The 14,894-nt window shown below is 43.7% G+C and overlaps 1 long non-coding RNA gene across 1 annotated transcript; it reads right to left on the reverse strand.

Moving 5' to 3' along the window:
• Positions 1 to 7,246: 7,246 nt before the first annotated feature.
• On the reverse strand, positions 7,247 to 13,834 carry LOC141922336 (uncharacterized). Its single transcript, XR_012622957.1, has 3 exons — positions 13,745 to 13,834; positions 13,106 to 13,204; positions 7,247 to 7,284 (listed from the first exon to the last, which is right to left on the reverse strand). It is a non-coding gene; the product is annotated as an uncharacterized LOC141922336 (long non-coding RNA).
• Between the last annotated feature and the right edge of the window lie 1,060 nt (positions 13,835 to 14,894).

Consider the following 14,894-nt stretch of genomic DNA (forward strand, 5'->3'; position numbering starts at 1 on the left):
CCTCGCTCCGCCTGCGACGGGCCGGGAGGAGCCGCCGCCGCCGCCGCCGCCGCCCGGGCGGGTCCCGGAGCTGGGGAGCAGCGGCCGGGGCGAAGGGAGGGACTACGCTTCTCCCAGTGGGGAGGAGGGTCTGTGAGCCAGGCCCTTGTTCAGTCCGCAAGGTTGGTGGCCGTACCCCGCTCTACCAGGAAAGGGGAAAACGTAGTCGAAAATATTTCAGTTTTGTTCCTGATTGCGAGGCGAACTCCCACTGGCACGGCCGAAGTCTTCCTGTCTGCTGGGGGGGGTCTGCTAGTGCGCGTCTCTCGATGATGCAGCAGGCATCTTTAAAAGGTTTTCCTGGAAAACAAGCAGAAAACCATCTATTCCTCAGCAAGATGATTAGGGAGAATCTTGTAGGGAACACGAACGGCCTCTAGACTGAATTAAGGTTCCCAAGAATCAGATTCTACCATAATTCAATACAGTTCAGCTTCCACCATCACAGTTAAGCCACTCCTAAGAAATAAACGGATGTACCCATTTCTCCTTCAAAAGACAGTGGGTACTATTGCTCCTGCTCCCCACCGGTAACAGCCTCCTGGTGCACTGCTAGCAGGAGGGAAAAGATCCCTGCAACAGCTTTCCCAGCAACCAGCGATGTGCCAATTGCTTTCCATCACGGCCTTCATATTGCACAAAAGGAAGGAAAGCTCCCGTCCCATAAACGTAATCGAGCTGCCAGCAGCACTAGCATTTGAAAAGCCATGAGTCAGTTCCCTCTCGCCCTCCCAAAGCCTGAGGCTGGCAGCTTGCCACCATCGGCCTCATCCAAATCATGCCTTCCCCAGAAGAGAGCAAGTAGACCATCAGGTGGATTTCCTGATAAGATGGACCAGAGCATTTTCCTTTATAAATACTACTTCCTGTAATTGTAATTGCAGTAACAGTGTTATGTTACTATATGCATTTAAATTTTGCTTATGAAATGTTATGAGGTCACATCTCGCAGTCGTTTGGAAAACTAGAATTTTTGTGGTTCCACCCATGCAGCCAAAAAAAAAAAAAAAAAATGTTCTTGCAGCTTGTTTTCATTTAGATTCCCACTCTGAAGTGGTGTTCTTAGCTCAGTTTCATCATCATCTCTCCAAAAAGCAACAGAGTAAATAATTAGAATCCGGTTTTGAAGGCTGATTTAAGTACAGCAATACAATTCTGCCCCTGGAAAAAACTTTCCATGGGAGTTCTCTCTCTGAAACCATAAACCTTCCCTTACACCATAAAATATTGACCTTTGGTGGGGACCTGCTATAGTGACAGTTTTTACAAGCAGATGCCTCCTCTTGCAGCACATTAAACATATTTTCCATGGCTGCTGAAGCAGTGGAACGGAGACCTCTTTCTCATCTCACCTAAAGTAGTTTAACTGCTCTGTGACTTCTTCTTTTTAGTGGAGATATCCTGATGCATTAACTCCAATGTAAGTAAGAAGCCGGCCAGGTCTGTTGGCTCTAAATCAAAGATAAACACAGAAGAACAAGAATAGAAGCAATTCTCTAGTTATGCAGTATCTAAATATCTAGTATCATAACTACTTTTCACAGCCATTAAGCATTTTTTATTAATGATGTTAAAGAACATGCTGTTTTATCTGAGCACTGAAAGCCTGGCAAATCAAAAGAAAGGCAGGATTATTTTAAGGGATTACAGCAATCTGAGATATTTTAAATGGGAGATACAATTTTTTTTTTTTTCAAAGGCTAAATTTGGTTTGCTACCACAATGGATAAAGGATTCTTGCAGCCCACGGGACCACTGAAATTCCTTTAGCTGAACCCTGGCATGAATATTTATAGATCAAGCAATGATTTCTTCAGAATTTTGGATTTGCTTCATTCAGTGTTTTGGCTTGTTTTCTCATAAAAATCTACCCATGTGATGCACAGAAACACATCATTTCTCCCTACAGATTTTCTAGATTCTCAGTTGAATGATTTTCTTTGTTGGCAAGTTACTGTACCTTTGGAAATCAAGAAAGTGCATACTAGCAATGATATATTTAAAACATTTCTGTGAAGAGTGACTCCACCTCTGAAGTGCAGCATGGGAATGCAGTGGGTGCACTGCTGGCTCAAGGCACAATACTGTGCCATAATTACTTATCCCTGAAACAAGCAGAGGCACATCTTCCCATTGCAAAATCACACTGATACTACAAGGGGAAAAGGCCCACATTCAGGGAAGCATGGAAATGTGCTTCCCAAAGAAGTCTTCACGTCCTCATTCTTTTTCCTTTCTTGCCTCCTTGCATTAATCTTCCCTCTCCCCACTCCTTTCACTTTTTTACTATTTAATTTGCCATTCCCAAGAATCTCTGCAACTTAAAATGACAGTATTTCCAGAAGTTCATAACAGTTACTCTGCTCATGTGCTACACCACTGTCTTATCTCCGTTGTAAACTCTTGGGGCAGTTTTTCTTCTTTTTCTGTTATTTTACAGAACCCATCACAACTGGGATCCCAGATGTGGTGGATGCCTTGCAGTAACACCATAAATACAGTGAAAATAATAGGCAAATCCTACTCTGTAAAACATACCAGGTGCCAGCTCCCATGCTGGGGCCTCACTGACAGTCACTTAGCGAAAAAACAAAAGGTAAATGGATACCTGGGACAGATTGTCCCTTCCCTGTCCAGTGTGATTCCTTGTGCTTGATGGCAGACACAACAGGTCTGCATACACAATGTCTGTGGGGGAGAAGCACATCGAAATTGATGCATGTTGCCAGCAGGATCCCTTTGGAAATGTAAAGTTGCAAGGGGTGTGGAGGGCAGGTAGATCAGAGAACACTGAGTTGTTGGGGTCTGGAGAACACACCAAGCAAGCAGTCATGGAGTCTGCCACAGAAATCTGCTCTCTCTTGTTCTGCCCCCATCACCCCCATATACTGCTGGGCTTCCCTAGAGTTTGCAGTGTCTCATGATGAAATGGGCAAGCTTCATGCTCCCAGGGGAATAGTTCAGGGCCTCTCCTGATGATTTCCATGTGGTAAAATGATTTGAGAACCTTTTTTAAAAACTAAACCATGGACGACATAGTCCTGTCCTGTGCACTAGGAAAATCTTTAAGAAATATAAAAAGTCATTACTTACTGAAGTTGGCAACGTGGCTTCTTCAATTTATGTAATGCCAGTTACTCCTTGGGATATATGTAAGGAAGGAAAAGGCTTGTCAAGGAAGGAATTAGGAAATGATATAGCACAGTATCAGCCAAATCAGAACAGATCCCAGAAATCCTTAAGCCTGCTCCTGTGATTTAGCAACTATTAGACCTTTCTTTAGTGAACATTTTATGTTGGCCACAATAGAGGCGTGGAAACAGCAGATAGGAGGGGTAGGATATTTCTTGTTGTCTCTTTGTGTGCATCCATGTCACTTCAGGGATCTCTTGTCTTTGCCACCCAAGATAGGAATCTTGCTTGTCCTTGCTTCAGACTTTGGTGCTACAAGCATCTGTCACTGTTGATAGACCTGTTCATACCAGGTCTAACTGGATCCAAATCTTGCGTTGCTTCCTTTAGGAGCTGTGACCTGAAGGCACACAGAGATGTGAAACAGCCTTTCCAGAACGAAGTGTAGTTTCATCCCAACTGAGAATGCAATTGTAACTAGGAAAGTATTTTACTTAATAAATACTCTACCAGTTTCTGTATTATCTACAATTTTAGTAGACTTGTCCATTCATCTTCTTCTGCTGCCACGATGTTTGCAGTCTGCTTTCATCTATGTATCTGTGGTGCTCTGTTTACTTCCATCTCCATCACCATGTTTCTGAATCACCTGTATTTTCCTCTGGAATATACAGCAGAAGAAATTCAGAGGTAAATATTACAGGGACTGACATCTTCTAGTTATCAAGAATGGTGCTTTATGAAGGTGGGGCATCTCTCTCTTTTGCATCCTGTCAGGAATTTAACCCCTGGCTGCCATTTAACTCAGCCCAGCTCAACAACAGAACAGAAAACATACTACAGGTAGCTTGCAGGACCTTAACATTTCAAGTTTCCTGGTATCTCACCACAGAGTTCCTTTGATGGCTGGATGTTTCACAGCATGGGCCAAGGAGGACGGCACAAAAAGCTCTACATGCACTATGCTCCCTGTCTTAGAGGAGCAGTTCTTGGGGAACACCCAAGTACATCAGTAATAAACAAGGAAATGGTTTTCAGAGACTTTGCTCTTCCGCCTTTCATGCACAGCTAATACACATACTTGTCATCAATGAATTTACACATACTATGTATGTTTCTAGTACTGTATGCATAATTAATAAAATAATAATGTAATTACAAGATACTGATTTTAGCTGAGAGTTGAGAAATTTCTGAAAGGTTTGTAAGTGGGTAGTGATCAACTTTCACTGTACTCAGGCTTTAATTTATTCTTCCCACACAGTACAAATGAACTGCTGGCAAGAAAGTAGTTCACTATAGGGCAGAGCTACCCTGCAATTACTAGGTTCAACAGCGACCTGGGAAAGGTCTGTGAACAAAGTTGCTGCTTGTGTAACAGCAGCCTTTGCTCCTGGTTTAGCTGCATAGGGAGATGCACACGAAGTAAGTGCATTGGTCAGGCCAGGCTGAGATTTGCATTTAGAACACTGTTTGACATCTAGATTTGGGATAATTACTTTTTAGGAGACAAGAGATATGTCTACAGGACTTGGTTTTGCTTCTGAGGAGATTAATGCTTTTAGCTGTTATGAGAACAGCAGCAAATAAGTTCTTCCTTCGGAAATTTGGTCCTGCTTGACTCTCATGTTTTTAACACACTCCACAGTCTTCATGAATTGTAAGTCACACATACACACACATACCTCTACATGCATGTCATAACTGTGATATAGATCATGTAGTACATTTTAAAATTACACATACACATTCATATTCCTCATAATCTGAGCTATACCAAAATTAGCAAGTGCAGTAACTCACACCCATCAGCTGCTTCTGGTTTGGTTTGCTGCTTCCCTGACTCATCAGCCGCTTCTGCATATAGACCCTCATGACTCAGAGGTGGCAAACTGTGCCACCTATGTAGGAGGACAGAGCATTGCTTCAGGCCACCTTTTCCTTACTGTTCTTTTCACCCAGATTTCTCTCCTCAGCCAAATTTCTCTCCTCACTCAGCTCCACTCCCTTCCAAACTTCACCTTGAACCTAATCAGCCCCTATCCTCTTCTCCCCACCGCATCAACCATTGACCCACACTATGTCCTCTTTACTCGTCTGCACATCTCGTTTTCACTGCTGCCACAGAGAAATGCTAGAGCCTTCACTGCTTCACTGCTGAGCTAGGGCACTCTCAAGCTGAATGTGGCCAAGGAACCACGTTAGGGGATGGGGGCTGGAGGAAATATATTGTGGGGTGGGAATGCCACTAGTGGCTGTGTAAGACAGGCTGTGACTTGCACTAAGCTATGAAACAGAGATCTTCCTAGCAAAGGAAGAAGAGGAAGCTGCAGAGCATGCGCCAGGATGTATGAGAGACTCTGGCAAGCAGCAGTGTCTGGATAACCTAAACAGCTTAACAAGTTTGCTGAGGACCTGGCTTGCAGTGCCAAGCCCATCTACAGTAAATCTCCTACTGTCAGAGTTTTACTACCTTAAATCAAGTTATAGCTGCTAGACCACATGTTCCTCTAATGCAGATTGCAACAGTCAAGAACACTATCTTTTCAAGTGTTTGATCTTATACTCTTGTGCATTAAGTCCTACTCTCCACCTGGTTTCTTCCCTGAGGACACCTCAGGTCATGGGAGGAGCCATTATGGGTTAGATAGCTAGAGCCCAGGGAGACTGACATGAACTTCTCCAAACCCTCAGTTTTCTATACAGTCCTGAAGGAGCTCCAGGACCAACCAGGTTTGCTTGTTTTGTTGCTGATGAGCGCTGCAAACAGCCCTGCACTACTGGGAACACCCTCTGCATGCCAAGGGACAAGCACAAGTGCATGAGCGCCCAGGGAAGAACCAAGAGCTCAGCTAAGATGTGCCCATGCTGTTCACAGCAGTAGAGCAAAGGAGAATGTGGCTGTGCTGACACAGGAAGAGGCTAGCCATAATTCAGCTCAGCTTTCTTATCTGCAACAGCAGCGAAGGCATTGTGCCACCTGGCAGTGCTCCTGGCAGACCTGGCGAGCATGGGGACAAGTAAGAGGAGCGTGTGGGGCACGTGTCCCAAGGACAGGGCAGAGAAAACAGAGAGTCTGGGGATGAGTTACACGACCAAGATCCTCTCTTGGCCCTGCAGCACGGACAGCCAGGGCCTTGTGGAGTGGAGCTGTCAGGATGAGTGCAGCTCTGTGGTGAGTGGGAGCAAGAGACCCAGGGAGGTCTGGTGAAGACCTCATACTCCTTTGTTCATCTGCCTCTGCATCTGGCATGTTCACTCTTCCCTTCTGAAGCTCCAGCTGGAGTAGACCCACACCCATCAGAGTTAGCAGAGTTTGGACCTGAGGTTTTCCCTCTTAAATGTGTTAATGGGAAAACAGGCAAAACAAGCAAATCACTTTTCCCAGGCCCTGACTTGTAACCTAGTCCCTTGCCTGGCTTCTGAATGTCAGCATCTAGCACAGCTCCTTTCTCACACCCTGGGCCTTTGGAGCCTGAGTGGTTCTGCGTGTTTGATCGTCAGCTTTGACACCAACCAGTAACTCCCCTGCCACGTGCTGGTTTCACAGATGGCGAAGAGTGGAGGTAAACTGTCACAGCACAGGCCAGATGTGGTGAGCCTTTTATTCCTGCTTTCTTAATACAAGCAAAGTCTTAAAACACACTTCTTTATAAAGCCAATATTTCCTGCACTAACTAGCGGATTTTGGTTTCAGGTACATGGAAAAGCTGTCATCAAGATGCTTGCCAGCAGGCAGCACCCAACAGGGGTTCTCGGATACACTTAATGGACAGCACTGGTGGTTCTTAAAAAGTGGTCTGGATGATTTCAGAAATGGCTTCCCTCCTCCCTAGGCTAACATCATCATTCTTAGCCCAAAGGGGCTTCCCTTCATCCTGCTACAGAGTAGATCCCACCTGGCTCGACAAAAGGCATGGGAAACATCTGCTAAACCCAGCTGCAAGCTCAGGTCAAAGCAGGAAGCCAGGAAGGATTTCACGAAGGAGATGGACCACGTCCTAAGCCACCACCCTCAGTTATTTCACTCTCATTTGAAAGACAGCATCTTTCCAGAGGTAAAGTTAATATAGTTGTTGCTATTCTTCCTTGAAGTGAGCATCCATCCAGCACCTGAAATGCAAAACCAGTTCAGGATTGTGTTCCCTCTTGCCTTATAAACCCCCTGCCCCTCATTATTACTTACAAACAGGAAGCCAACAAAGCCTGAATCATCATAAAAATAGATCTCTGATCTTATTATAGGGAAAGCTATAAGGAGCTGGCAGGTTTCTGAGACACCTTGCTAACATGGTCAGATTAGTCACACAGGTCAGTTACTGAGCCAGCCCCACACTTTCCCATCAATATAAGACAGGGGATAGCAGAGGCTTTACCCTCCAGCCTTGAAAACATCTCGTGATAACCCTGAACATGCCAGAAATAGTAAAGAATCCCTCATTCAAACAGAATAAATGGTGATCATATACTTTTTCCTATATTATGACACATATGCCTCCTAAAAAAGTGAGGATTACAGCCTACAACTGTCAGTAGGACTTCAGAGCCTAGATCCCAAGCAGTGGATGAAAACTCTGGTCCCTGACCCAAGCCCTCTGATTTAACAGGAGCTTTGTACACAGCGAGTGCCAAAGTGCAGAGCAAATCACAAGTCGATTTATTCTATAGTGCTGCCAAGTGCATCTGTTTACTTCAGCATTTGCTGGTGTGAAGGGAGAGGACAGAGAGAGACCCATTATGTTTATTTGCCTCATTTTGGATTCAGCCTGACTGAGCACAGTTTCAACAATCCATACCTAGTTTTAAGTGAACTGTACTACAGAGGGCACATTTAAAATTAGCAAACCAATGGCACATGTTTCCCTGACCTGTGAGTCATATTCCACATGAATGCCACTCCGACATTACAAAGGTGAAGGATGCTCTGCTGGAATATGATAGGACAGATTCTGGGGAAGCATATTTGAAATGTGTTGTTGCTACATCTGTGCTCAGTGCTCCACATCATTCTTTTGAAGTCAAAGACAAACTTTCTGAGGGACCAGGTGACTCAGTAATTTTGAAAAACCCACTGCAATCCTCTAGGAGTCTCATTTTTTTGCTTTTGTTAGCCTATGCTCAACTTCTTAGTGATCTGAAAAAATTCAAGAGCAGATTCAGGAGCTTAAAACGTATGCTGCTGCATTAAAACCTAGATGCACACTACCTCTATGTATTATTTTATTGAGGAAAAGTGGAGGTCTTGCATAGTAAGCAGGGGAATTTTACAGTCTCCGCTAACTGCAGTTGACTGTATCTGCATTTAAGCAAGGCTGCAGATCTACAGTGTCTGCTTTGTTTTGAGCCTGTTTTATGTCACAGGCTGATATCCTCCCTTGTTCCTGAAGTAAACATAGGTACTGAAGGCTGCAATTAGATGATTTTGCTAGCCTGCAGTACATTATTATTTACTCAGGCGATCAACTAACTCTAATTAAAATTCTGAAATGTAAGTATCTTTTAGCAGACAGTATCAGTGGAATGAGAGCAGCATAGCTGAGCTCTCTGGAGTCTTACCACACACAAATCCTGCAGTCTCAGTCCTTAAGTGTACCAAACTTACTGGCACTGATGAGGAAAAGGACCAAAAAGGCTCACATTGGGAGTCTTTTCCTCACTCCCAATGTCTATTGCACTTAAATGAACACTTCGTAGGCCCAGAAGTAAGGCTGTAATGAGTCATTCTTACACCATAGCCCTACTCCCAGCTAGCCAGTGGCAGCCGTTACTAAACGAATGCTTTATATATCAGCCTTGATACAAATAGCTCGTGTCTACCAGCTTATACAATGAGACTGTGTGTGTGACAGCCCTTGGCTCTTGTCCCAGGGCAGGGCAACACTAGCTAAACACGTGATAGGCACTGGCTTCCCTGGAAATGTGCCAGATGGCAGAGGTCTGAAGTGACCAGTGCAAGAGAAGGATGGAGGAAGCAATGTTCAAAGAGCCCAGACCCGGGGGGTTAAAGAAACAAGGGGGCTTCTAGGGGCCTAATCCTGGTAGGAAGCCTATGGCATCTCTTTCCTTCAGAACAAACTGTTCCCTTCAGCGGATGTAGTCCATCTCACAGCCCCACCTGAGGAGGTACAGAGACATGCTGCAGAAGGTCAGTGGCTCAGAATCACTGCCCCTCAGTCTGCCTGCTGAATGCAGAGCTTTGGCACCACGATGTGATGGTTAATGGTTGGACTAGATGATCTTCAAGGTCCCTTCCAACCTAGATGATTCTGTGATTTTGTGATGAGCACCTGCGCTTAGCAGGATTTTATTCTAGTACAGTAAACAAAGTTCACCAACTGTTTGGATGGGCAGGTCGCCAGCCTCCCTCTAGGAGTACGACTGTTCACAGCTGTTGAAGGCAATGCTACGTTTAATTATTTGCACCATTTTTTCAACACAAAAGTGGCACTGAGAAAAAACCACTGAGGAGGGGAAGGGGAGGGTGAATGCTGCCTGCGAACCTACTGCACTGCCTGTCCACCTCCACCTTCCACAGGAAGGCAAACAATCCAGCACACCTGGGCCCATGCATCTTGCAGATTCTAACTCATCTGTCCCCATTCCTTATCAGACCCTTGGCACCAGCCCCAGAGCAATGTTGCACTTTGTGGTGCCTGCCAGCCTCAATTTTGACTATTTAATATCTTGTGGCCAAAAGCAGTGCTGGTCCGTAGGATGGGAACCATTAAGCCAGACCTTCACCGCAGTCTGCAATACCTTGTATAGGTTAGATGCATCCCTTGCCACTGCAGCCAGGGCAAAGCAGGGAATACTTTGGGGAAGAAAAAAAAAATCACATCTCTCATTGGTTCTAGCATGTGACCTGGGTCTTAGGATGGAGTCACAGCATCAAGTGCTGGCTTGTTAAGCACAAATTACTGGCTCATATCTTGCCTTTTCCTCTAGCATGACTGGGTGGGAAAGGACTTTATGCTTTCTCCTGTCATCAGACCAAAGCAGCGCATGACTAAGTGACCAATGGCATCCTCCTTCAAACATTTAACTCAGGAAAGAGGAACTTGCGGGAACAGTTTCAGAACAGGGCACACAGATTTGATGTCAGCAAAAGTGTATTTCGAAGCACATGAAAGATTCCTGTTGCTGCCTTATTTATATCCCAAAAAGCTTCATTTCACAGTAAATAAACAGAACAGGTAGGCTCACAGAATACATATGGGATGTTCCAGCTGAAAAAAGACATTTGCCTGTAAAGCTTGCCGACATGAGTAAAATGCTCTAAGAAGGAGTGTAAAAAGATACCACACTCTACACCAGCTCCCTGCTGAGTGTCCTCTCAGAAGCTGTTCTTCCCCAGGAGCTAAAAACACATTTCTGGTATTTTGTCAGAATCAACTGTTTTCTATCATCTCCAGCTTAGAAGATTATACCTGTCAGCTACAAACATAGATATTCTTTTTATTTTATCACAAAAGTCAAGCTTGTATTTGTTTTCTCAGTGCTCTTCAGACTTTGGACTTTGATAAATTTCTGTGTCAAAAGTTGTTTGAAAAGAAATATTTGGATGTCTTTTATGCTGCATTTTTCTATGGGCCTGACTACATAAAGAATCTACATGGAAGTCAAAGCATAATGTCTTTAGGATGTTAGACAACCATGAGAGTCTATCAATCAGCATGTTTGCTGGAACCTTTTATTTATTATTCAGTTTCTAAGAGCTCCTGGGTACCACAACTTCAGTAAACCCCGAGATGAGCTTGAGACACTTAACATTCACAGAATTTAGCCAAATATTTTATACTATGTTTTATGCTTTAGGGTATCTGCTGCTCCCCATCACTGGCAAAATAACATGACAGAATAATGTCTTACTATTGTTTCAGTCTGTTCCTGTACGGTATACTTACCCTTCCACTCTGCTACATGCAGAACTTCCACGGAAGAATAAAGGCATTTGTTTGGGCATATCTCATTATGTCTCTAAAGAGCACAGAGATTAAAATACTGTGCACAGGGAAATACTTAATTGAGCAAGATCTGTAGATCTGCAACTTTAATCCTTTTCTACGGGGCTCCAAGAGGAGAATTTCACTGGTTCAATGTTTCTTTTTCTCTGCCTTGCAGTGTCTTGTATTTTCTCCCTCCTCCTTCAAATCCTTAGAAGGGATTTGATTCTAACCTAGGAAGGAGTAGAAAGCATGAGGAACCCATCATGAAATGGCGTATGAAATGCAACTGTAGCAGCTAGGGAAACAGAGAATGGAGAACAAAATAGTAAGCATGACTTGCAAAGAGAGTGACTAATAAACTGAAAAAGCTAGCAAATAATGGCTTGTGGGAAACAAACCTACGAGGAAAAGGGATTTAGGGAAAGTGGTCATTCCTTGATATTACTAGCACAGTACACAAGTTCAGAGAAAGCACAGGAAATGCAATAAGAGACTGGCCTGGGCAAGCAATAAGCCCTACCTCAAACCCAAGAAGGAATTCCAAGACAGATTACTATGGGTAAGTAGGAAAGAATGGCATTAGACCTGTTAGATGTTTTGAGTCAGCTAAGTGAGGATGAAATACATTATAATATGGAAAATAGTAGAACAAACTCAGAATCACAAGCTGTTTCCTTGAAAATTCATGGAAAACCAGTGTACTGCCAAAGAATCCATTCAATCTGCAGATGACACCCGGTTAGAAAACACTACAAAGGTGTTGAAGGGCTTCAAATAGATTCAAAATGATCCTGATATGTTGGACAAAATCTGGAAAATAAAGGAGTGCAAAACCAGGGCCGAATGACTTCTCCCAAGCAGAACTTCTCAGCTGTGCAAATACTGAGTGAGGAACAGCTAGCTAGGCAGGAGTTCAGCAAGGGGGGATTTTGGCAGATTGTAAATGTCAGCAACGTCCTGGTTGTGCAAAACAAGGAAGCGTCCTATCATGAGAACAAAGATGAACAAGAGATAACCCTCTGCTCTTCTCAGCCTGGGTAAAAGACAACCTCTGGGGTGACGTCTGTGACCCGGTTTGGTTACTGTTCTTTAAGAAGGATGTAAACAAATTCAAAAGAAAATGGGGAGAGCTACAGGAATGATTATACACGTGTGACCAACATGCCAAGATGGAGCAAACTGAGTTTCTAATACAGATAAGAGCTAACAGAGAATGTGCATAAGAAGCTCCAACTAAGTACAAGGGTGATAAAAAGAAACTGGAAGTACTTTGCTTCCCATGTTACTTTGGGACAGGGTAAGTGAGCTCAGGGGGAGCGGACAGCTTTAGGTTAAAAACTGGCAATGATTTTCTAACAGAAAGGACAGTTAAATAATGAAATACATCATCCTGAAGGCTCTGGTTTATCCCTCTTTCAAGATCAGCTTATGTAATCATTGGAGGTTGATGTTATCTTATGGCAGAAGGGTAAAACAGACCAGCACTTCTTGATTGTTAAAATAAAAAGTTTTTTTGAAGAGAATCCATGGATGCTTTTGTATTTTACCATTATTTTGGTGGCTACAAAGAGCAAAGTCCTTAAGATATAGCTAAGCTTTACTATCTTACAGTACTTTGATTTTGCTGTTAGAATTACGAACATACGCATTTGTAACTGTCAGTAGTTGGGAACCTGTGCCTGCAGACAGGCAGAAACATATTTGCCATCCATTTGCATGTTGAAGCGGGGGAGGTTAAAAATAAATACATTCATGGACGACCTCCAGGCCACCAGCAGCCTGCAGACACCAGTCCTAAACTGGACTCCTAAGGTCCCTTTCAGCCTTTGGACACAAGGAAAGGCTCTGGTGGTGCCTGGCTTTCCTTCACCATGACTGTAAGCATTATAGACAATACAATTTTTCCCTCCTCTTCACTGGCTGCCTTCCAGACTTTAATGGCTGATAATGTAAAGTAGGTCTGGATCTGGGGTATGCTCATTACTAACCACTCTGAAGGCCAGTTGTGAGGACAGCACTCCCACCAGTTCTCATCTGCCTGCTTCTCTGCTCTCCTTACATTCTTCTGCAACTTCTTGGTCAGCAATCTAGGACAGAAGGTATGGGAAACATTGCTCTTCAAAAGCTAATAGCAACTGAGAGAAACCATCTCTTCACTGTCTGGAAATGAAGGGCTTTTACTGTCAGACATACTCCGCATGTGCCACCTGCTGCCTACTGTGAAATGTTGCACAGAGAAGAGCATCCAGTGTTCATAGCTGAGATACTCGCAATTAATATGGGAAAAGGATGGTACAGAAAGACAGTCAGGGTTACAGTTTCTTCCCACAGTGTGATACAGGTCCAAAGTATATGAATACTTTGTCCTTCCCATTTTTCTACCTAGTTGGTTGGGTGGGGCCCCAATGCAGAAAGTGTCAAGCAACTGCCACAAAAACCTCCATGGCAGCAGAGTCTTGCATTTTAAATTTTAAACTGGCTTCTAGGGAAAGCTACTTTAGACTAAGATTTGTGAGCTATGGTTAAGATATCTATGAGATGATGTTATTCCTTTTCCCATCTCCTTTTAGCTCTGCTGTTGGGCTCATCTTCTCACTGGGGACAGGAAGAAGAGATGAACAAAATACCTTACTTCTGTACTTCCTTCCACAGCTCCATCTGTGCTTCTCCCTTCTCACTATATCCCCTCCTTGCCTTCCTTCACTCTTCTGTGCCTCCTCTTCTACTACAGAGGTATATTCCCAAGCGAATCTGACCATTTCCAGTTAAACTGTCTACTCCTTTGGCTGCAAAGAAAAAACAACTCACTAGCAAATGGCTAGGTTAGAAAACTTCACAAGAGTAGTGGACTGGACATAAGTCTTCTGTCTAGTATTCCTCACACTAAAAGCACTAACAGTGCTGAACATGATTATACCTTACGGCTACTGCAAGGGGTAACTACCAAAGCACAATTATGCAGCACCAGTATTTGGTATCTGCTCTATCAATAGGAAATATGATTAAGAGAGTTACTACACAGTATTCTATATTTATTAGGAATCAAGCCAGCCCAAAGTTGTTGAGAGCAGATATGACGCCTAGTAGTACACTGACCTAAAACATGGAAAAGGCAAAATGTGGGTGAACCTTTAGTGGATCCAAAAGAAAAAGGCAATGGTCTTTGCAGTTTTACACCACTCCTTATTAAGGAGGTACCGTAAGCACTGTGTACCACTTACACTGAGCCCCCCAGAGTTAATGACTACAGGGCATGTATGTTATGGGAACATGCCTGTGCACCACTTGCAGCAAGAATAAGAGGCATAATGTCTCTTACTATTCATCTAGCTGGTGACAATGACTGCTTAGTTTTTCACTCTGTGACAGTGAGAATCCACAGTGTAAGGCCTGGCAATGAGCAAACACCGACAGCTCTTATTATCAGAAAGTTGCTACCTGCTTCCAACCTCACCTGTGACCTGTTCTCCTTTACCTCCTCAACAGAGCTTCGTAAAAGCACCACTGAGTTTTTTTACACATGCTGTCCTTATGCTCAGGAAATGCATAGGACAGCATAAGGACTCTCTGCAAATCTCCATAAAGCTTCCCCTGACAAACTCTCATTCTTGAGTTGTCTGTGGAACTTCCAGATAGTACAACCACAGTGAATAACAGGGCTCCTTAATTTGTATTTTCTTCATCCTTATTCATATTTCCATTTTGTTCTATTATAAAAGTAAAACTGGAAGAAGCACTGTACACACACAAGGCCTGTTGAAGAGAAGTACTCTCCAA

Source organism: Strix aluco, chromosome 4 (assembly GCF_031877795.1).
Source record: "Strix aluco isolate bStrAlu1 chromosome 4, bStrAlu1.hap1, whole genome shotgun sequence".
NCBI classification, from domain to species: domain Eukaryota; kingdom Metazoa; phylum Chordata; class Aves; order Strigiformes; family Strigidae; genus Strix; species Strix aluco.